Source organism: Ochotona princeps, chromosome 4, assembly GCF_030435755.1.
Source record: "Ochotona princeps isolate mOchPri1 chromosome 4, mOchPri1.hap1, whole genome shotgun sequence".
NCBI lineage: Eukaryota > Metazoa > Chordata > Mammalia > Lagomorpha > Ochotonidae > Ochotona > Ochotona princeps.
In genome coordinates, this window is record NC_080835.1 from 15426303 (window position 1) to 15448963 (window position 22661).

The window sequence follows — 22661 nt, forward strand, 5'->3', positions numbered from 1 at the left end:
AGAGACTTTGGATCATGATGTAAGAAGCACATGACCCCGGGTGTCCCCATTTTTTTTTTTTTTTAGTTGTGATTGTTCACTTTATTTCACTATTTCTCAGTCTGGAAACTGCGGGTCTAGGATTTGATTGACTTGGGATGGTGTTGGGAGTCCTTGAACCGCAGTTAGCAGTTAACCAGTGTTATTGCGCTCACGAAGAACTTCAGTTCTCCACAATGTCCATAGCCAGTAACCGTCAGAAAATGGCAGAAGCCACGGGCTACCGTACGCTCCGGCTTGACGATCTGAGTTTGTTTATTTCTGCCTTGGACATGAGCCCGGGACCTTGAATGGGAGTCACGCTGTGCTTTCTCGGCGCTCGGCTGCGGCGCCTTGAACGATGGTTCGCGCGCTCGTCCTTTGATGTCTGGGGCGCTCGCGCACTCGGTGATCTCTTGCGCCGTCTTCTCGCTTGATGTCTCCGGAGCCGCGGCGGCGGCGGCGCCAGGTCCCGGGGCTGAGGGCTCGGCCAGGCCGCGGGCGCAGGTCCCCTCCTCCCGCCGGCCCGTGGCGCCGACCCCCGTCCTGCCTGCCGGCTGCCTGCTGGCTGCGCTCTGGGAGCTCCGGCCGTCCGCCCGGCAGCAGATCGAGCCCGCTCGGCCCGCCTGTGGCAGGTAGGCCCGGGAGGAGCCGGGGGAGGCCTGGGCCCCGCATCCCGTTCCCGTCTCGGCTCCGGGGCTCAGGGGGGTCGGGCGGAGAAGCCCGCGGTGCCGGCGGGTGGGCGGGCGGGCGGCGGGCCGGGCCGAGCGGGCGGCGCTGCGTCGTTCGGGGGGCGCGGCCCGGAACAGAGGGAGAAGCCGGAAGGAGGGAGCGATGCTTGGGGCTTCACGCCCTAGGGTCGGTTGGAGCTGAGAGGGCGACCCCGGGGTGTGGTGGTCGGGGAATCGCCTTCCAGGAACGGGCAGCACGTGGGCGTTGCTGTCCTTCAGCCTTGCGCCTTTCTTGAGGCTCCGGATCGTCTCAACTGCAGTATCCCTGGGACCCCCACTGAGCAGGCTGCCGGGAGTGTCTCGTTCTTGGCTCTTTGAGGAAACTGAGGCAGAGGCCAACCCGCCACCCTCCCCCCTCAGATAGCCCATTCATGCATCTTAAGTCACTTTTTTTTTTTTTTTTTTTTGGTCCTTGGCCAGCCCTGTGGGTCTCCCCACCACCCGCCCCACCTGCCCTGTTATCGTCTTGGGCACATGGCTCCTTTGGTGACCGGTGATGCCGCCTTGTCTTAGAAGTACAGATTCTATCACTGGAGGTTTGCAAAGTTGAGAGAGACCATGTGATCCTGCGGCTGGCTTTCCAAACTTTGTACCTCTGTAACCAGCATAGCAGTTGACAGGTTTTTTTTTTGTTTTTTGCTCAGTTTCTGTGCTGTGCTGGCTTTGTTTGCAAAGGTGAATGCTCTCTTCCCGAGCCTGATGGGGTCATGTTTGTGTCGTGGGGGTGTTAGGCGGTTGCTGTCTGACAGAGGGTGGTCAACACTTTGGAGTTAAAGCACCTACCTTGGTGGGGGTGGGATGGTGTGCTGCCTAGGAAATCCTCAAAGGCTCTTTGGGAACTAGTTTGATCATAGCTCAGGAGTGGTTTAGTCACCTCCTGCTGCTAGATGTGTGTAGAGATCCCTCAAGTATTTTTAAGATATTTAAATGGAAGAGTCCTGTTGTGGTAACTCCATTGTGTTTCTGTTTCCCAACTTGGAAACCTGGCTGATTTAATTCATTTCCTCATTGGATTCAGTGTAGATCTCTAATTTGTTACTTTGTTGGAAAAAAAAAAAATCAGGTTGGGGGTCATTCTAGGTCAAGCAAGTGTCCATTGAAGATATCACTGGGAGAATGACTTGAAGGGAGTGTGGATTAAATCCTTGGTCAGGAGAGGGAAACTGTACAAGTCTATGTTCTTGCCTAATCTTGAAGAGTCTCACATGATTTTTTGAAAAATAAAATTTCTTTAAATTTATGTGTGATTAGCAACAAGATTGAATTTTCAGGGTCTTGGATTGGGAGCAATTTCCTGGTTTTGAGACCTCTGTACAGTTTCCAGAAAGACATTCATGAAGAATCTTTGGACCCTGTTTTTAGAGAAGTTAGGTTAAGAATATGGATTCTGTCTACGGCCATACCACCCTGAACGCACCCGATTGTGTCTGATCTCGGAAGCTAAGCAGGGTCGGGCTTGGTTAGTACTTGGATGGGAGAATATGGATTCTCTGAACAAGTTCATATGTTAAAAGAGAATGTATATCAAAGGAAAGAACTGAAGGGGAAGAAAAGACATTGTTCACTGGGTGGGACTTCTGCCTTAATATCCACCTTTACCTCCGATATGTGAAGGAAACAATGTGGAAATAGTAGTCTTACCCACTCTCCTGTAGCCCTTGAACCTTTTTTACCGTAACTAACTATGTAAAGATTGTCAAAAATATAATAAAAAAAAAGACATTGTTCACTGGGAGTCCATAGAATTTATAATGGTAAGTCATGGCTCAGCAGCTCCTAATGAATGCTAAATAATAAATGCAGATTGCTGTGAATACCGCGAAGAAATGGGAGGAACATTTTGTTCCTGGAGAAAATAATTGATGGAGACATGAGTAGAATAGAGGCAGAGACTGGGATGTTGGTGATGGGGCAGCGGAGTGTTCAGAGATAGGGCTTACCAGTTTCTCTCCAGCTTTGTGTTAGTTTATTCAACTTCTAACTTACTTGGTGAAGTCTTGTGTTGTACTGTCAGGGTCAGATTGGGTTGTTGTTTGGCATTTCCTTCTGGAAGTGTGCAGGTTCAGAATGCAACTGAATTGTTCTCTCAGTACAAAGTTCTTGGGGGATTACTAGAGATGTGAATGTCACTGAAGGTCTTCTGGAACTTGGCCTAGGACAGAGTTGGAGATAACACTTGAAAACCATTGGTTATGTTTATTAATAGAGTAATAATAACTTGTGCTTTTGGCTGTTTAATTTAGAAAATATTTTCAATATGTGTTGAATATGTTTCAATATGTCTTAAAACTTTTATTTTACTCATACAACACTATCCTTTAATGGTGCTTATTAATACGAACTACAAACATTTATGTTCTTCAAGTATTTGTGCATGTTAACAAATGAGCACTTCTGCCATTTATCTCTTAAGAGAGGCTACAGAAAAATAGTTGTTAGCATACAAAGTTCTCTCTCTCTCTCTTTTTTAAAAGATTTATTTTTATTGGAAAAGCAGATTTACAAAGAGGAGAGACAGAGAGAGGGAGACTTCCATCTGCTGGTTCACTGCTCAAGTGACTAGCAGCTGGAGCTGAGCCAAACCGAAGCCAGGAGCCAGGAGCCTCTTCCAGGTTTCCGTGCAGGTGCAGAGTCCCAAGGTTTTCAGCCATCCTCTACTGCTTTCCTAGGCCATAAGCAGTGAGCTGGATGGGAAGTGGAGCAGCTAGAATACTAATCCATGCCCATGTGGGATCCCTGCAGGTATAAGGTAAGGATTACCCATTGAGCTATTGTGCTGGGCCCCAAAGCTTTTTTTTTTTCCTAAGCTATGTTTCACGTTACTGGAGTTGGTTTGGAATAGCATGTAGTTGTCTTTGTTTGTTTGTTGTGCAGTAGTTTGGTTTACCAAACAACAAAATAACCCCCCCCCCCCACCAAAAGACTTAAGTTACTTTAATCATAGTCATTCTTATTGGTTCCTTCAGTTCTTCCTCCTGAATCCTAAGTTAGTTTTTAGTTTATTATATTAATTTCTAATTGTACAGAAGTGCCATATCATAGCTTGTCCTGTGATTCGGTTGGAATTAATATTTTAACTTTTACAAGTCCCTGCCTCATCCCCTCCCTTCAAGTTAATTAGATATAATTTTTTTCCTTTTCAGAAAGCCAAAATAAGTTACTGATAAAAATTATTTTCTAATCAGTTATTGCAAGAATATATTTATGGCATAGCAGTGTTTGTCAGTCTGCCAATGCAATGTGGTAAAAAAATAGATCAAGAAATCAGGAGAGTCGGGTTTAAGTTCTAGCTGAGAAATTATCAGCTGAGAAAACTTTTTAAAGGTTTATTTATCTTTATTGCAAAGTCAGGCATACAGAGAGGAGACAGAGAGGAAGATCCTCTGTCCGATGGCTCACTCCCCAAGTGACCACAATGGTCAGAGCTGTTCTGATCCGAAGCCAGGAGTCAGGAACTTCTTCCAGGACTCCCAAGTCTTTGGGCCGTCCTCTACAGCTTTCCCAGGCCATGAGCAGGGAGCTGGATGGGAAGCAAGGCTGCTGGGATATGAACTGGCACCCATGTGGTATCCCAGCGTGTTCAAGGTAAGGACGTTAGACACTAGGCCACTACGTTTTTTAATGAGATTTACTGTGTCGTGTTCCTTTAAAATGTTAACTCATTGAATATTCATAATGTATTTGAGGATATATTTATTTTCCCCATGAAGATGCTCTTTTCTGTATCTTTTTACTGATGCTGAGAGAATAAACACTTCTACCGAGGTCACACAAGCAGGTACATAGCAGAGCTGAGATTGAAATTCCAGGCTTCACATGCTTTCTGAGTCTGTTTATAGTATAGAAAAGGTAATACACCTGTCATAGCACTTCGGTTGAGAAAAACGATGCAGAACTGCTTTAGAAAAATAAAGTAGTCATCAGCGATTAACTTCTTGGCTAGCTTACGTCACAGTGAACAATTGTCATTCAGGTTCTTGGGCAACTTGCTATTATATGTTCAAGATCGTGTTATGTCAGACCGTCATGCACAGGATGGAAGTGAATGGACATTAAACTGGCCCTAGACAAGGTGGCTAACAAAAAGCATGTGAAAAGAAGTAAATGCTTGGGAGACGTGCTAGGGAGAGATGGGTGTTGGATGCTGAATGTTTAGTTGGAGTGAGACTACGAAAATAGACCTTCTCTCTTTTAGCTATGCCTTGTGATCTTTGCTTTAGTGCAGTGTTAACTCTGGCTTTTCTTGTTCTTGTTAAGAATTATTTGTTTAGGGCCTGGTACGATGGCCTAGGGGCTAGGGTTCTCACCTTGAACACGTGGGATCCCATATGGGCGCTGGTTCTAATCCCGGCAGTTCCATTTCCCATCCAACACCCTGCTTGTGGCCTGGGAAGGTGGTCGAGGACAGCCCAAAGCCTTGGGACCCTGCACCCGCGTGGGAGACCCGGAAGAGGTTCCTGGCTCCTGGCTTTGGATTGGCACAGCACTGGCCATTGGGGTCACATGGGGAATGAATCGTGGGGCGGAGGATCTTCCTCTCTGGTTCTCCTCCTCTCTGTATATATGCCTTTCCAATAAAAATAAATAAATCTTTTAAAAAAAAGGAATTATTTGTTCATTTGAAAGCCAGTTACAGAGAGAGATCTTCCATCTGCATGGCCCCAACAGCGGAACTGTACCAGGTCAGAATCAGGAACACCATCTAGGTCTTGCATGTGAGTGGCAGAGCCCAAGTATTGGGGCCATGTTCTGCTGCTTTCCAGGCACATTTATTTATTTATTTTTTTTTTTAGATTTTATAGTTATTGGAAAGCCGGATATACAGAGAGGAGGAGAGACAGAGGAAGATCTTCCATCTGATGTTTCACTCCCCAAGTGAGCCGCAACGGGCCGATACACGCCAATGCGATGCCGGGACCAGGAACCTCTTCCGGGTCTCCCACTTGGGTGCAGGGTCCCAAAGCTTTGGGCCGTCCTCAACTGCTTTCCCAGGCCACAAGCAGGGAGCTGGATGGGAAGTGGAGCTGCCGGGATTAGAACCGGCACCCATGTGGGATCCCACGTGTTCAAGGCGAGAACCCTAGCCCCTAGGCCACGCCGCTGGGCCCTTCCAGGCACATTGTTATAGGGATCTGGATCAGAAGTGGAATGGACGAGGCACATTGCTGTCTGCCAATATCAAATTGTCTTTCCTGACATCTTTGTCTCTTTTGCTTTTGGGGTTGATAATCTCTACTTCCCTACTTAAATCTTTTTAAAGATGTATTTATATTTATTTATTTTTTAAAGATTTATTCATTTTATTACAAAGTCAGATATACAGAGAGGAGAGACAGAGAGGAAGATCTTCCGTCCGATGATTCACTCCCCAAGTGAGCCGCAACGGCCGGTGCGCGCCGATCCCATGCTGGGAACCAGGAACCTCTTCCAGGTCTCCCACGCGGGCGCAGGGTCCCAATTCATTGGGCTGTCCTCAACTGCTTTCCCAGGCCACAAGCAGGGAGCTGGATGGGAAGTGGAGCTGCCGGGACCAGAACCGGCACCCATATGGGATCCCGGGGCACCCAAGGCGAGGACCTCAGCCACCAGGCCACACCGCCGGGCCCAAGATGTGTTTATTTGAAAGGCAGAATTACAGAGAGTGACAGATCTTCCATCTGTTGGTTCACTGCCCAAGTGGCCACAACAGCCAGAGCTGGCCAGGGCAAAACCCGGAGCTTCTTCTAGTTCTTCTCTGTGAGTGCTGGGACCCAAACACTTGGGCCTTCCTCTGCTGCTTTGCCAGATATGTTTAGCAGGCAGCTGGATTAGAAGTAGAACAGCCAGGACCAGTGCCCATATGAGATGTCAGTGTTACAGGCTGTGGCATAACCTGATATACTAACAATTCTGGTGCTCTCTGTATCTTTTCCTTCTTCACTGAGTATTGTTCTCGTACTGTGGTTTGTTTTCTTTTTGTTACTGTTTTGTTTTAGGCAAGTGATATTCCCGTCAGACCTTTTGGGACTATTTTCTTTTGGTTTTTTTAAAGTTTTATTTATGTATTTGATAGACACATACACACAGAGGGGTCCCATATGCTGATTTATTTCCCAGATGTCAGAGAGGGAGGGAAAATGGGAGGGAAGGAGGAATGGAAGGAGGGAGAAAGAGAGAGAGATTTGGGTTTCTTTCTGCTGGTTTATTTCCCAAATGGCCACCATGGTTGGGGCTAGGTTAGGCTGAAGTCAGGAGCTTGAGACTCAGTCCAGATCTGTCTACCTTGGTAGCAACCCAAGTATTTGAGGCATCAATGTTGCCTCTCAGGGCAAGAAACAAGCCAGGGATCAGAACTAGATATCAGACGTGGCCAATCCTATGTAGGAAGTGGGTGTCTTAAACTGACACTTAATTTTGTTTTGTTTTATTTTGTTTTGTTGTTGTTTTAAAGATTTGATTATATGTAAGAGCAACAGAGAGGGAGAGAGAAAAAGAGAGAGATCTTCTATTTGCTGCTTCGTTCACCTAAATGGCTGCAGCAGCCAGTTTTGGGTCAGGCCAAAGTCAGGAGCCAGGAGCCAGGAGCCAGGAATTTCATCCTGTTCTCCGAATGTGGGTGCCAGGGGCTCAAACACTTGGACCAGCTTCTGCTGCCTTCCCAGGCGCATTGCCAGAAGACTGAATTGGAAGCAGAGAGAATGAACTCAAACTGCCATTCTCATACAGGATCCTCCCATAGCAAGTGACAGCTTACTGTGCAACTCTAGCTGTTTAACTTGTGTCTTAACTGCTAGGCTAAATGCCTGCTCCTGGAGATATTTTGTGATTGTGTGTTTCAACCCTTTTTTTAAACTTTTTTTTTTCAAATATTTATTGAAGGCTCAGTAGATGCTGGGATACAAATATAGAGATAGGATTTTTTTTCCCTTGCAGTGTTTAGTCTGCTGTGGAGCCTGGTTGACCCAGCTGTCTGATAAATATTGAAATTAGACTGAAATAAGTGTTTTCAAGGAACAAATAAGGCTTGATGGAGAAAGATGGAGTAAAGGAGGCATCTGATGTTCACAGGGGCTGGAAGAGGGGTTGTTGCATCTTTAATCACTCTGAAAAGTTGCAGGGGCTAACACCATAGCCAATTTGAGTCCCAGCTGCTCCACTTCCCATCCAGCTCCCTGCTTAGTGTGCCTGGGAGAGCAGTGGAGAATGACCCGAGTCCTTGAGCAGATGCATCTATGTGGGAGACCTGGAGGAGCTCCGGCTGCGGCGGCCATTTTGAGGTTGATGCAGTGGATGGAAGCACTCTTGCTCTCTTCCTCTCTTTCTCTCTGTAACTCTGACTTTCAAATGCAAATGAAAAGGGCCAGGCTTGCTGGCTTAATATCTTCAGTACTCCTTTTGCATGCACCATTGAGACCCTGCACCTGAGTGGGAGACCTGGAGGAGGTTCTGGGTTCCTGGGTTCGGATTGGCACAGCACCGGTCGTGGAGCTCACTGAGAAGTGAATCATCGTACGGAAGATCTTCCTCTCTGTCGTTTCCTTTCTATGAATCTGACTTTGCAATAAAAAAAAAATCTTTTCAAAAATGCAAATAAATAAAATTTTTTTTTAGAAAAACTAACAATACTAACATTATATCTGTAAATCTTCCTTTCTGCCACCACAGTGTGAATCTTTTTTGTAAAATACTTAAAAAGGCAGAAGAAAGAGAGGGAAAGAGAATATCATCTTCTTTCATTTTTGTCATTGCCCAAATGTCCTTATAGCCAAGTCTTGGCCAAGTCAAAGTCACATGCCTAGAATTCTGATCAGGTCACCCACATAGGGAGTAGGATCAAGCACTTGGATCAGCTCCTCCTGCCTTCCTTGGTGAATCAGAAGTGGAGTAGCTTGATCTGGCATTCCAAGTTGGGATGCAGGCATCTCAAGCAACAGTTTAAGTTACTGTGCCACAATACCTACCCCACCAGGGAAAAGTGTTAATTAAAGCATGTTGTTAGTATCATTCATCTGATTCTTTAATTACGTCAGAGCTGGTATGGTAAAGGATAACTATGACTTCACATAGAGCATATATGAGTAGTAACTTTAATTTTTAAGTTTCTAATGCGTACTGAATTTATTTAGCTGTCAGTTATTTTTCCCAAATTAAATATTCTTTGGAAATTGAGTTTAATGAATTACAATGCAGAATACAGGTTAATTTAGTCACTTTTTCATTACTGCAAAAAAAAAAAAAAAAAAAAAAAAGTACCCGAGACAAGCTACTGTTGAATGAAAGAGGTTTATTTAGTTCAGAGTTTGGGGACTGAAAGTCCAGTTAACATGATGCGGGTTCTCGTAAAGCTTTCATGATGAATGATAAATGTGTAGAAGAAGTGTCACATGGCAAATCTGCAGGCAGAGAGGGCTTTTATCATATCTTCCCTAGAGCATACCCCTGGGGACCTGAGGACCTCCGAGAGCCCTCACCTACAGATTTTTATCAATTCCCAGTAGCACCACCTTGGGGAACGTTTGGAGTAATGCTTGCATCCAAGCATTTTTATTTAGCAATTGAATTAATTTTTTTTTTTTAATTGGAAAGGCAGATTTACAGACAGATGGAGAGGAGAAATAGAAAGATCTTCCATCTGTTGGTTCACTCCCCAAGTGGCTGCAGTGGCCAGAGTTGAGGTAATCTGAAGTTGGGAGCCAGGAGCCTGATATCCCATGCAGGTATAGGATCTCCAAGACTTTGGGCCATCCTCTACTGCCCTCTGAAGCCACAAGCAAGAAGTATGGTGGGAAGTGTAGCAGCTGGCCATATGGGATCTCAGTGCTTTCAAGGTGAGGATTTAGCCACTGAGCCACTGTGCCGGGCACTTAACAGTTGTATTTTTTAAAATTTATCTTTATTTGAAAGGCAGATTTACAGAGAGAGAGCGCGCGAGTACTTCTATCTCTGGTTCACTGTCCAGGTGGCTGTAATGGCCGGAGCTGGGCCAGTCTGTAGCTAGGAGTTTCTTTCTTTTTTTTTTTTTTTTAGCTAGGAGTTTCTTCCAGGTCTCCCATATGCCCACGGAGATCTAGATCAGAAGTAGATCAGAAGTAGAACATCTGAATCCGATCTGTGTCTGTATGGTAATCAACCTGTTACACCACATCACTGGCCCTCTGGTGAGCTTCTGATTGGACCACCTACTACTATACCTGGGAAAAAAAGGGAAGCTGGGAGTAAGAAGCCTAGAAAGCAACAGTATAATAGAGCTCCAAGTGTAACATAGTAACAAAATAGACCTTAGGAATAGAACATTTCTTTGCAAAACAGGTAGAAAATGTCTAAACAAGCCTCTTAATACCTCTGAATATTCCCATCCATTAAAACTGATGGGTGCTTGAAGGATTTGGGAGAAGTCAAATGGAAAAGAATACTATTTAGAGAAAATGCTTTCAAATAGCTTATGAGAACACATGAGTTTCAACTTTGATTTTATATTCAAATTTATCTTTATTTTTCATTAACTTTTATTTTTTAAATTTTAGATGATGCTTCCAGTTTATCAGGGTGGGAGGGATCCAGGATTAGGGAAAAGTGGGTGTGGTCATTGTTTCCAGGTTTTCTATTTCTTCTTCCTTTATCTGGTGGGAGGGGTAGACAAGGGGCAAAGCCACACCCAGCTTCCCACCTGTCCCAGCACATGGGGATGGGGAATGGCCACCCATTGTTGACCCAGGGTCCTAGTGTGGCTTATGCTCTGAGAGTTCTGCTGAGGTGGTTTTGGAAGTTCTGAAATATTGTTGATCTCACCAATCCAAGGATGAGAGAACACTTTCAATATCTGTTGGGTGACGTAGTCCACCTTATAGTCTCCATTCGCCCAGATATTTGCTGTCATCGTTGGGCTGGGGTACCTGTCCAGTTTGTTCTGTTCTTCTTCTGCTATGGTTTTCTGCAGGCCCCCATGGGCTACAGTGTCCTCTATATGGATCTGAGCCATCGGTCCACTACTCTATCTTTTCTACTGAGGAGGACCAGTTCTCACAAGTGGGCCCAAGGGCCTGGATCAGGTGACCCAGACCCTGCTGGATCCCCCACTCCCGGGGCTCATGGGCCCCAGCACCCACCGTGCAAGCAAGCCCAGGACCGGGCCAGGTGACTCAGACCTCACCGGTTCCCCCACTCCCAGGGCCAGGTGACCTGGGCCTCTCTGGACCCCCATTCCCAGGGCCGAACCACATGGTTCCTTAGGGGAGGGGAGGTGCAGCAGGCATTCAGGGTCTCCCCAGCCTGGAAGCTTTTAGACCAGCACAGGTGTGTTCTTTTTCTTTTTCTTTTTTTTTTTTTTCAAAGTTATGTATACATAGGGCTCTGTGTGGTGGCCTAGAGGCTTAAATCCTCGCCTGACATGTGCTGGAATCCCATGTAGGCACTGGTTCTAATCCCGGCGGCCCTGCTACCCACCCAGCTCCCTGCTTGTGGCCTGGGAAAGCAGTTGAGCATGGACCAAAGTCTTTTTTTTTTTTTTTAAACATATTTTTATTGCATTTCATTTTTTTAAAATTAATTACATTGCATTATGTGATACATTTTTTTATGCACTGGGATTCCCCCGCCCCTCCACGGCAGATTGCTCCACCTTGTTGCATTTCCATAATTCAAATTCAGTTGACATTCTTTCATTGGAGGTATTTACCAAGCATAAAGTCCAGCATCTTATTGTCCTGGTAAGGTCAATGATTTCTTGGTGAGACCATCTCTGGTCTGAAGGTAGAGCCGGCAGAGTATCATCCCAATCAATTAAAAGCCCCAACATAATATTTCCAACCATTTACAACATTGTGACATTAATTGACATGTATTGATTAACTAATATGTTAATAGGAAAATGCAGGTTCTCAACCACAACCTGTGACTTCTTCATAGACATTTCAATTTTGGTTTATATTCAACCGTGTTCTATACACCTTAAAATGGCTATAGATTGCTATTCAGCTGTCTCATGCCTATTTTAATTTTAGTCTTTAGCAGTTTATAGCATTGAAGCATGTTTTCACTGAACCTGGCTGTTTTTCAGGTGGTCTAACTCTATAATTCTAACAGGATATATGTTAACTGTTCAGGTGAGCATGTTTAGGAGGGGTGTGCAGAGAAATCTTCCATACCCCAGTGAGGAGTAACTAATCTTTGTTGGACCAAAGTCTTGGGACCCTACATCCACATGGGAGACCCAGGAAAGGCTTCTGGCTTCTGGCTTCTGATTGGCTCAGTTCCCGCCATTGTGGCTGCTTGGGGAGTGAATCAATGGACGGAAGATCTCCCTCCCTGTTTAAAAAAAAAAAAAAATATATATATATATATATATATATATATATATATGTGTGTGTGTGTATTTTATATATAAACGTATATATATATTTTAAAGATTTATTTCTTTTATTGGAAAGTCAGATATGCAGAGAGGAAGATCTTGTCCGCTGATTTACTCTGTAAGTGTTCGCAACATTCATGACAGCTGAAGCTGAGCCAATCCAGACCCAGGAGCTTCTTCTAGGTCTTCCACACTGATTCAGGGTCCCAAGGCTTTGGGCCATCCTCTACTACTTTCCCAGACCACAAGCAGGGAACTAGAAGGGAAGTGAAGCAGCTGGGATACTAACTGGCACCCATATGGGATCCTGGCATGTGAGGACTTTCAGCCACTACACTGATGCACAGGGCACTGGCCCCTTTTCAATCTTTTTTTTTTTTTAAAAGATTTATTTATTTTATTGCAGAGTCAGATATACAGAGAGGAGGAGAGACAGAGAGGAAGATCTTCCGTCCGATCATTAACTCCCCAAGTGAGCCATAACGGCCGGTGCGCGCCGATCCGAAGCCAGGAACCTGGAACCTCTGCCGGGTCTCCCACGTGGTGCAGGGTCCTTGACTGCTTTCCCAGGCCACAATCAGGGAGCTGGATGGGAAGTGGAGCTGCCGGGATTAGAACCGGTGCCCATATGGGATCTTGGCGCGTTCAAGGCGAGGACTTTAGCCGCTCGGCCATGCCGCCGGGCCCTATTTTTAAAAAATTTTACAAATAACGGCATGGCATATATAAAAATCTTGGGGTAGGAAAGAACTCGTTGCATTTGAGAAACTGAGTAAAGATTGGTATAAAGTAGGGGAAAGAAAGGCATAGGATGATGACTACATCAAGGCTTCTGAGATTTTGTTGTAAATATTATTGGAAGCCTTTGGCAGTCTTTAGCCTGAGTGACAGAACCAAAAATGTGTTTTAAAACATTACACTACCTATTGTGTAGGGAGTGGTTTGAAAAGAGAAGAAAAGGAGGAAGTACATTGAGGAGACCTTATAGTGATCCAAGCCAAACACAGCTGATGGTGTAGATTAGGCTATGGGCAGTAGAGATGGAGGGAAGTAGAAAAGCTGAGCTTGTGTTTTAGAATCATCACAGCCAAGGCGTAATGATGGAAATGTGGGAAGAGGGAGGGGTCAAGTATGATCCCAGATCTCTGGCATGAGAAACGCTGGGAGAGGAGTAAATTTTGATTGGAGCTGGGAAATGGAATAAAGACAGACTTTTAGTCTGGGTGTGAGATGCCTGTTGAATTGGAGACATCAGATAGGCAGTGTTTAGGACTGATGCTCCAAAGTGGTGCTGGAGGCAAATGTGGGTAGTGTTGATATATATCTAGTATTTACAGCCAAGGAAAATGAGTGAGCTCACCTAGAAACAAAATATAAAATAGAGTCTAGTGGTGTCATGCAGTAGATTAAGTGGCCACTAACAGTACCAGCATCTGATATTTGAGTGTCAGCTCAAGAATGGAGTAGCACCTGCTCCACTTCTTCTTTTAAAGATTTATTTATTTTTATTGCAAAGTCAGATATATAGAGAGGAAGAGAGAAAGGAAGATATTCCGTCTGTTGATTCACTCCCCTAGCGACTGCAATGGCTGGAGCTGAGTCAATCTGAAGCCAGGAGTCAGGAGCTTCTTCTGGGTATCCCACGTGGGTGCAGGGTCCCAAGGCTTTGGGCTGTCCTCGACTGCTTTCCCAGGCCACACGCGGGGAGCTGGATGGGAAGCAGGGCTGCCGGGGTTGGAACCGGCGCCCATATGGGATCCTCGTGCGTTCAAGGCCAGGACTTTAGCCACTAGGCCACCGTGCCAGGCCTGAGAGAATTGTGTTTTTTTTTTTTTTAATTATTATTTTTTAATAATCTTACTTAGTTGATTAGGGTACAAAGGGTGAAGGGCTACAGGGTGAAAGTGGGTAATACCATTATTTCCACACTAATATTATCATTTTTCCATGCATCTGGGGTCAGGGGAGAAACAAAGGGAAAAGCCTCACCCAGCTTCCCACCCATCCCAGATCCCCAACGGTAGGCGCGCTCTGGTGGTCCTGCTCAAGTAGTTTTGATAGTTCAACAGTTCTGGATTGCTGCCAATCTCGCCATTCCAATCACAATGAAACCTATTCAGAGTCTATTGGCTGACATAGTCTCTTCATGGTTGCGGTTCTGAGATCAGCAGAAACTTCAGAAACCAAAGAAACTTCATCTGAGATGATCCCAGATCTGATTCTTGCGTGAGTTTGCTAGTACAGGGTCCAATACCGTCCGTCACGCCAATCAGATTATGTACATGCTGATTGTTGCTATTGTTGGGTCAGTTCTGTTTCCAGCCCTGTCTTCCTCGTGAACCAGCGGGTGTTGTAGTCCAGCGCGATCCTACCCGCTTCATACTCGGTTCTCTTTTTAAGTTTGAAAGGCAAATTTACAGTGAGTAGACACAGAGAAGGATCTTCCATCCGCTGGCCTGGTCTTCATGCACACCAGTGGGTGCTGTGGGTGACCCTTGATAAGCCCCAGCAGGCCCACCCCCAAGCCCGACCCTCTGTCCCATCTGGCTCTCGTGCACACCCACGGGTGCTGCAGCTTACTTTGGCCTGCCCTGTCCCCAGACCCAGTCACAAGTATGCTGACAGGTGTTGCTGCTCACTGGCAGGAGCTGCATTCCAGCCTCCCTACCAGCCATACTCTCAGTGTTGGATCTTGCAGCTGCCAGTGAATACTGTGGTTCCATCTGACATGACTCACACCGTCCCGACACTTGCTTGCAGGTAGCATAATGTTTTTTTTTTTTTTTTTTGCTATTTTGAATAGTGGTATGAACCTGAGTACAATGAGCATGTTTTCAATTATTTTGGGTGTATTTCGAAGAGTGGAATTGTAAAAATAACTATGGAGACATTGTCGTTAAGATTCTTTCTAAATCTTGAGATCAAAGCCAAGATTGCTAGCTTTCAAAGGATGTGTAATTTGAGAGTTGTTGACAGAGTTTAGATTGAGACTCAGAATTTCTTTTCTGTATGGCTTTAAAAAAAAATGTCTGTGTTTATTTATTTGGAAGATGGAGCCACAGAGAAAGAGAAAGCTTGTCCATTATTGGTTTACTTTCCAAGTGGGCATGACGGCCTGAGCTGGGCCAACCTGGAGCCAGGGGCACAGTAATTGATCTGGGTCTTCCATGTGGGTGGCCCAAACAATGTTGGTCATCTTCTGTTGCTTTCCCAGGCACATTAACAGGAGCTGGATTGTAAGCAGAGGAGATAGGGACTTAATGATTAGAAGTTTAACCTCCTGTACCACAATGCCCACCCTTGTGTGTTTCACGTTTTAAGAAACTGATCTGCCATTCTGATGTTATTTTTTGCATTCTACTGATGGGGTAATTGAAGCACAGCATCTGCATGGTTTTACCACTCTATCATCTTCAGGATAAGTCAGTGATGGAATTAGGAATTTAAGACTCTTAATCATGTTCCTTGTGTAAGATGACCCATATAAAACCATGTTGCATTTACATGAGCTGTTGGAAATGAGCCTCCTATACTTTATAATCACTTGAACGGATATTGTTCAGGTGGTGTTAAGCAGATGTTCTGTCTCCACAGGGGACAGGACAAGAGGGAATGTGTTTTAATTGCAGCAAAAAGGATATAGATTGCATATTAGGAAGAACTTCCTGACTACGGGGTACTGGAATGTTATCAAGGATGATTGTGAAATATCTTTCCCAACGCTTTAGTAACTATCTTCCTGGGATGATTTAGGTGTGAGCTTTTTTAGAAATGAGATAATGAAGATGATTCACTGATATAACCAGTAACCACAGGATGTAATTGTTGATTAATTAAAATAGTATTTTTGGCAATTTAGTGAGTATATTTTCATTTAAAATTGAGATTAGGTTTCTTGGTAAAAATACAAGATTCATATTGTAAATCTTCTTGTGTCCATTTTAAATATTCATCCCTGTGTTCTTGAATGACTGTTTTCTTGGTTGTCTGATATGTTGTTATGATTCTTATACCATTGGGTTCAAAGTCAACATCTGAAGCTTCCATACAGTGTGTGATTTGTGGCTTGTTGGCTGGACTCAGAGTGGGCCCGAGAACCACTTTGCTGTGAGGTTTTTATTGCATTGCTCTCTGGCTGTGTGTAGAAAAGGGAACATATTATCAGTAATAGATTAAGGTAGTGGATTCTTTTTTACATTTTTAATTTTATTTTTAATATTCATGGAGTTGAGATGGATGCACGCTCTTGTGGGACTCTGATTAAAAAGAGGAAGGTGGGAAGGAAATGTTTGAATTTTTTTTCCTGTGTCCACATGGGGGTAGGGAGGGAGCTGCTGCTGGCTGTCAAACTACATCAGCACCCAAGGATAGGGGATAGGTGACAGGTTTTTTTTTTTTTTTTTCAAGATTTTTTTTATTGGAAAGTCAGATATACAGAGAGGAAGATCTTCCATCAGATGATTCACTCCCCAAGTGGCTGCAACAGCTGGAGCGGTGGTGATCTGAAGCCAGGAGCCTAGAGCCTCTCCCAGTCTCCCATGTGGGGCAGAATTGCAAGGATTTGGGCTGTCCTTGACTGCTTTCCCAGGCCACAAGCAGGGAGCTGGATGGGAAGTGGAGCTGCCAGGATTAGAACCGGCGCCTATATGGGATCGTAGCACTTTCAAGGCGAGGACTTTAGCTGCTAGGCCACGCTATGCCAGGCCAAGGTGACTTTTTTTCCCCCATTTTTGTTTATTTTTGACAATCTTTACTTCGTTAATTATGGCACAAAGGTTCAAGGACTACAGGAAAGTGGGTAAGACTATTATTTCCACATTGATTTTTCCTGTATCTGGGGTAAATGGGGAGATAAAGGGAGAAGCACCACCCTGCCTCCCATCCATCCCAGGTCCTGGATGTGGGGCATGCTCCAAGGGTCTTGCTCAAGTGGTTTTGATAGTTCAACAGTTAAGAATTGCTGCCGGGCCCGGCGGCGTGGCCTAGCGGCTAAAGTCCTCGCCTTGAAAGCCCCGGGATCCCATATGGGCGCCGGTTCTAATCCCGGAAGCTCCACTTCCCATCCAGCTCCCTGCTTGTGGCCTTGGAAAGCAGTTGAGGATGGCCCAATGCACTGGGACCCTGCACCCGCGTGGGAGACCCGGAGGAGGTTCCAGGTTCCCGGCATTGGATTGGCGTGTACCGGCCCGTGGCAGCTCACTTGGGGAGTGAAACATCAGACGGAAGATCTTCCTCTCTGTCTCTCTCCTCTCTGTATATCTGGCTGTAATAAAATGAATAAATCTTTAAAAAAAAAATAAGAATTGCTGCCAATCTTGCCATTTCAAGCACAATGAGGTCGCTGCAGAATCCACTGATTGACATAGTCCACCTTAGAGTCTCTGTTTACCTAGTTTTTTTAAAAAGATTATTTTTATTGCAAAGTCATATATACAGAGAGGAACAGAGACAGAGGAAGATCTTCCGTCGTTGATTCACTCCCCAAGTGACCACAATGGCCAGTGCTGTGCCGATCTGAAGCCAGGAGCCAGGAGCATCCTCCATGTCTCCCACGCAGGTGCAGGGTCCCAAGGCTTTGGGCCGTCCTTGACTGCCCTACCAGGCCACAAGCAGGGAGCTGGAAGTGAAGTGGAGCTGCCGGGATTAGAACCAGTGCCCGTATGGGATCCTGGCGTGATCAAGGCCAGGACTTTAGCCGCTAGGCCACTGTGCCAACCCGTTTGCCTAGTTTTTCACGGCCAACATATTGCTGGGGTAATTGATTGATTTGTTCTGTCCTCTGTTGTGATGCCAGGTATCCTCTGCAGGTTCCGATAGACTGCCATATCCTCATGTGCAGCTGGTTATGCTGTCCACTGCTCCTTCTGAGCCTCTGAGGATTCTCGGCTCTGGCACTTGCACTCCATGGTAGACCATGGGTTCTGAGTCTGGCAGTTTGATTAAGGGGATCCCCAAAGAAACTTTGTCTTAGGTGATCCCAGACCAGATTCTTGTGTGTATTTGCAAGTACAGGACCCGGTGCAGTCCATCACCCCAATCGGCAGGTGGTTGCAGTTGCTGGGTCGACTCTGTTTCCAGCCCTGTCTTCCACTGGAACCAATGGGTGTTGCAATCCAGCCTGATGCTGCAGCCTAGTCCACAATAACCCCCTCCAGGCCCGCCCCCTTTCCTGGTTTCCGTGCTTTCCACTATGTGCAGCAGATTAGTCCAGTCTGTCCCACATCCCATTTAGCTCTCATACATGTCAATGGGCAGTGAAGCCTAGTTCAAGCTAACCAGATCCACTATCCAGCCCACACACGTGCTGTTGGTTGCCTTTCTGTCTAGCCACCCCTGCCCCAGTCCTGGTTTTCATGATCTCCAGTAGAACTGGTAACCCAAGAGGGAGGAGCCCACATTTGTCTTCTAGGCTACTCCCACTCCTGGATTATGCACTCTGCAGGTGGTTCTGGAATTGACAGAGTTAGCCTCCAGTGCCAGCCCCTGCTAGCTGATGCTGTGGCAAAGCCCAACCAACCCTCAACCACTTTAATTTTTGCTTGCACCAGTTGGAACAGTCAGCCCAACCTGACTTTTCCCTGATCTATTTCACATGAGGCCCACGGGTATTGCAGCCCTGCCTGGCCTGGTCTGATCTGCTCCATCCCAACTCACGCTCTCCAGTGGGAGTGGTTGTCCAGCAGGGGAGCCTACATTCCCCCTGCCGGCTCCGCCCCCTCCCTTCCTGGTTCCCATGTGTGCTGTTTGGGTGCTGCGGTCACATCTGGTACGGGTCATCACCTTGACATTCCGTATTGTGTACTAGTTTTTGTTGCGACTGAACCTGGCCCGACCTGCACTCTGTTCTGGTGCTTGGACTCGCCAGCAGGTGATGTGAACTGGTGCAGCCTGGGCTACCCCCGACCCCTGCCAAATGTATGCCAGTGGGTACCTTTCCATGTCCTGTTCTGGGCTGTTCCCTATCGTGTTTCTTGCGCTTACCTGCAGGGACTGTGTCCTGCCAGAGGAATTGCCCAGGCTCCTCCTTCAGAACCTCTCCCAACGCTGGATTTTGCACATATCGGTGGGTCCATGGGCCAGCCCTGCTCAGTCCACCTCTTGTCCCAGCAGGAACAGTGGCCTTTCCTGACTGTTCTTCAACCCAATCTGGTTCTTCTTGTTGGATATTTCAGCCCAGCCAAGGCTCAAGGTTTTGAGCAATACCTCAAGTTTTGACGATACCTTCAAGTCCCCGATGTGGAGAAGAGTTTTTCCAGAGTGTTACTTGAGTGTCTTGATAGTTCTGAGATTTCATCAGTTTGTTGCGCCAGATTTGAGAAAATTTTTCTAAGGTCTATTGGCTGACCACATCTACTAGGGTGCATCCACTGGCCCAGGAACATGTTGCAAAGTTTGTCCATGAGAGTGATCCAATCTGTTCTGCTTTCCATCCTCTGACACAGAACTGCATGTCCTCTGCTGGCCCAGGTGAGCTGACTGTGTACACCTGGGCGTGCTGTCCACTGCAGAGGCATCAGCAACTAAGGAGGCCCATTCTTGATATATGTACTCTGAGGTGTGACTACACATCCTGTGGTTTTCTCTGTGACCAGAGTCTGAGTCCAGTGGTCCATTTGCGGAGTCCCTCAAGAAACCTTGAGTGGTGTGACCTGAGTTGATGCTTATGTGTGCCAGTCAGTTCAGGGTCAGGTTTGGCCCATCACCTGTGCCAGCCAGTACACACACTGGTGAGTGCAGCTTGCTTAGTTCCACCCCAGCATCATAGCTCACACAAACCCACAGGTGCTGTGGCTTATCCTAGCCTGCCTTCCACGTGTCCAGTCCTCACGCATGCCAGTGAGTGCTGCAACCTAGTTGGGGTGACCCCCCCAATAACCACCACCAGGCCTTCCCCCTGCACGTGCCCACCTCTACTGTGGCCTAATCCATCCCAGCCTGCATCCCATCCCTAGTTCACCCAGGCATGCCTCTTGGCCCTGCATTTGTGAATGCCAGAGGTCGGACAGGATGCTGTTTAGCCCAGCCCAGGTCTCCGACGTGAGCGGGACCCTTGACGTGACCCAGATGTTCCCCCATCTAAACAACTGTATCTCAGTTCCCTCACCTACCTGTGAGTACAGTGGCCTGGTTTGTGGAAGACTCCAGAACTCATTCCTTCCCTGTCAAACTTTCCCCCAGCCACTCCCACTGCAAAATCTTCCCAGACCAACTTCCCCAGGCATTCTACAACCCCTCAGCCTGTTGGCTGGGGTGGCATGTTCCAGCCCAAAGTTCCTAGTCTTCCCCACTTATCTTTTTTTTTTTTTTTTAAGATTTATTTGTTTTTATTTGGAAAGTCAAACATACAGAGAGGAGGAGAGACAGAGAGGAAGATCTTCCATTCGACGGTTCACTCCCCAAGTGGTTGCAGCGGCCAGAGTTGATCCGATCCGAAGCCAGGAGCCAGGAGCTTCCTCCAGGTCTCCCACACTGGTGCAGGCTCCCAAAGCTTTGGGCTGTCCTTGACTGTTTTCTCAGGCCACAGGCATGGAATTGGATGGGAAGCAGGTCGTCGGGGATTAGAACCGGCGCCCGTATGGAATCCTGACGCATTCAAGGCAAGGACCTTAACCACTATGCTATCTCACCAGGCCCATTCCCCACTTATGTTAAAGAAAAAAAAGAAAGAAGAAAGAAAGAATAAGCAAATATGCTGGTATATTGGTATAATTACACAATTTCGGCATTAATTATGCCTAGAACGCATGTCAGCTTTTGACTGCTTTTTTGCCTAGGTACAAGGCAATTAGGCAGTGACCTTCAGCTGGGGAGTTTGTGGTGGTTTATAGCACTTTGATGAACTGAAGGAGTTGTTATCATTAGTATTTATTCATTTGAAAGGCAGAATTAGAGAGAGAAGAGAGAGCTTCCCTTTGATGGTTCACTCCTTAAATACTGCAGTGGTGGTTGGGACAGACCGTAGCCAGGAGGCAAAAACTGCACTTGAGTCTCCCATGTTAGTTGCAGGGCCCCAAGTCGTGGCCCATCTTCTGCTGTTTTTTCAGGTGTTTTAATTTAAAAGACAGCAGGAGAAGCCATCCTTTTTTTTTTTCTTATTGTTATCTTTTTTCTTGATTCTTCGTATCCATCTGTCGATTCAGTTCCCAAATACCTACAACAGTTCAGGGTTAGGCTAAGCTGAAGCCAGGAGTTAGGAGCATAATCCTGGTATGCAAATAGTTTGTAGGCACCCATGTGCTTAACCCATTGTTAACAGTTCCAATTTTTAAAGAAAATGTTTTAGGGCCCGGCGCGTGGCCTAGCGGCTAAAGTCCTCGCCTTGAAAGCCCCGGGATCCCATATGGGCGCCGGTTCTAATCCCGGCAGCTCCACTTCCCATCCAGCTCCCTGCTTGTGGCCTGGGAAAGCAGTTGAGGACGGCCCAATGCTTTGCGACCCTGTACCCGCGTGGGAGACCCGGAAGAGGTTCCTGGTCCCGGCATCGGATTGGCGCGTATTGGCCCGTTGCGGCTCACTTGGGGAGTGAAACATCGGATGGAAGATCTTCCTCTCTGTCTCTCCTCCTCTTCTCTGTATATCCGGCTTTCCAATAATAATAAAATCTTTTAAAAAAAAATTACAACAGCTCAATTTTACCAGTTTTAATTTTTATTTATTTTCATTTTTTGAAAGACATGCACACATAAAAACATATATACACAGATAATGAATGAGAAATGGAAAGAGATGTTCTGCCTACTGACTCACTTCCCAAATACCTGCAACAGCCAGGGCTAGACCAAGGTGAAAATAAGAGCCAGGAACTAAGTAGTTGAGTCATCATTTGCTGCTTTCCTAGGGTGTGCATCAGCACAAAGTTGGGTTGGAAACAGAGCGCAGAGTAAGTGGACTTGAGCCAGGCATAGCACTCCAATATTGGATGTTGACTGTCTTAATCCCAGTGTTGAATGTCTTCCCTTGTCCTGTTTTATTTTTTCATGCTTTTGCTTGTAGCTTCATTTGGAAAAAGTATTTGGATTTTTTTTTTTAAGAAAAACCTTGAAGTCTCTATGATTAAATAACCTCAAAATGGAAAAGCTGGCTAAATGATTTATCTGTAATGTTAATTTGAAGTGACCTGGTGCTACAGCCACATGTGGAGAGCAGTTGTGTTCTCAGGAACATGACAACTGGGCTTAGAGAATGGACTGTGAGTTTGAATTCCATCCCAGTCCTTGGGTAGTTGTGGGAATTGGCCATACTTCTTTACAGCTGGTAGTCACAAATGTACAGGCGGTAACACTTGTGTCACTGTGCTTGCCCTTTCAAAAGGGGTTACAAGAATTATAAATAATAGGGTATATATTCTAGCTCAGAATAAGTACTCCCAACGTACTCAGAATTGCTGAGATGTTGGTGATAGTTCTTAGGATGTCCTGACATTTCCCACCCAGATACTCTAAGATCATTTGCTTGAATAATAATGTCCTTTTTCTACTGCTTTGGCCTCTTGGTGGGTGCTTAGTGCAATGGTCTTTGATACATTTAGTCCCTAAATTGCTGCACTTGTTTATTCGTGGATGTACCTATCATTGATGAAGTAA

General features: G+C 45.9%; 1 protein-coding gene across 8 annotated transcripts in view; it reads left to right on the forward strand.

The window, feature by feature from the left end:
- The window catches only part of AMBRA1 (autophagy and beclin 1 regulator 1), a 220630-nt gene continuing 197969 nt past the window's right edge, over positions 1-22661 (forward strand). For 2 of the 8 annotated variants that reach the window (XM_058663098.1, XM_004585357.2), the window contains exon 1: positions 200-653. The gene's annotated coding sequence lies outside the window, so the exon portion shown is untranslated. Of the gene's footprint in view, positions 20-197; positions 654-22661 lie in introns of those variants that run through there. The other 6 variants (XM_058663099.1, XM_058663100.1, XM_004585358.2 and 3 more) reach the window with 6 other exon arrangements.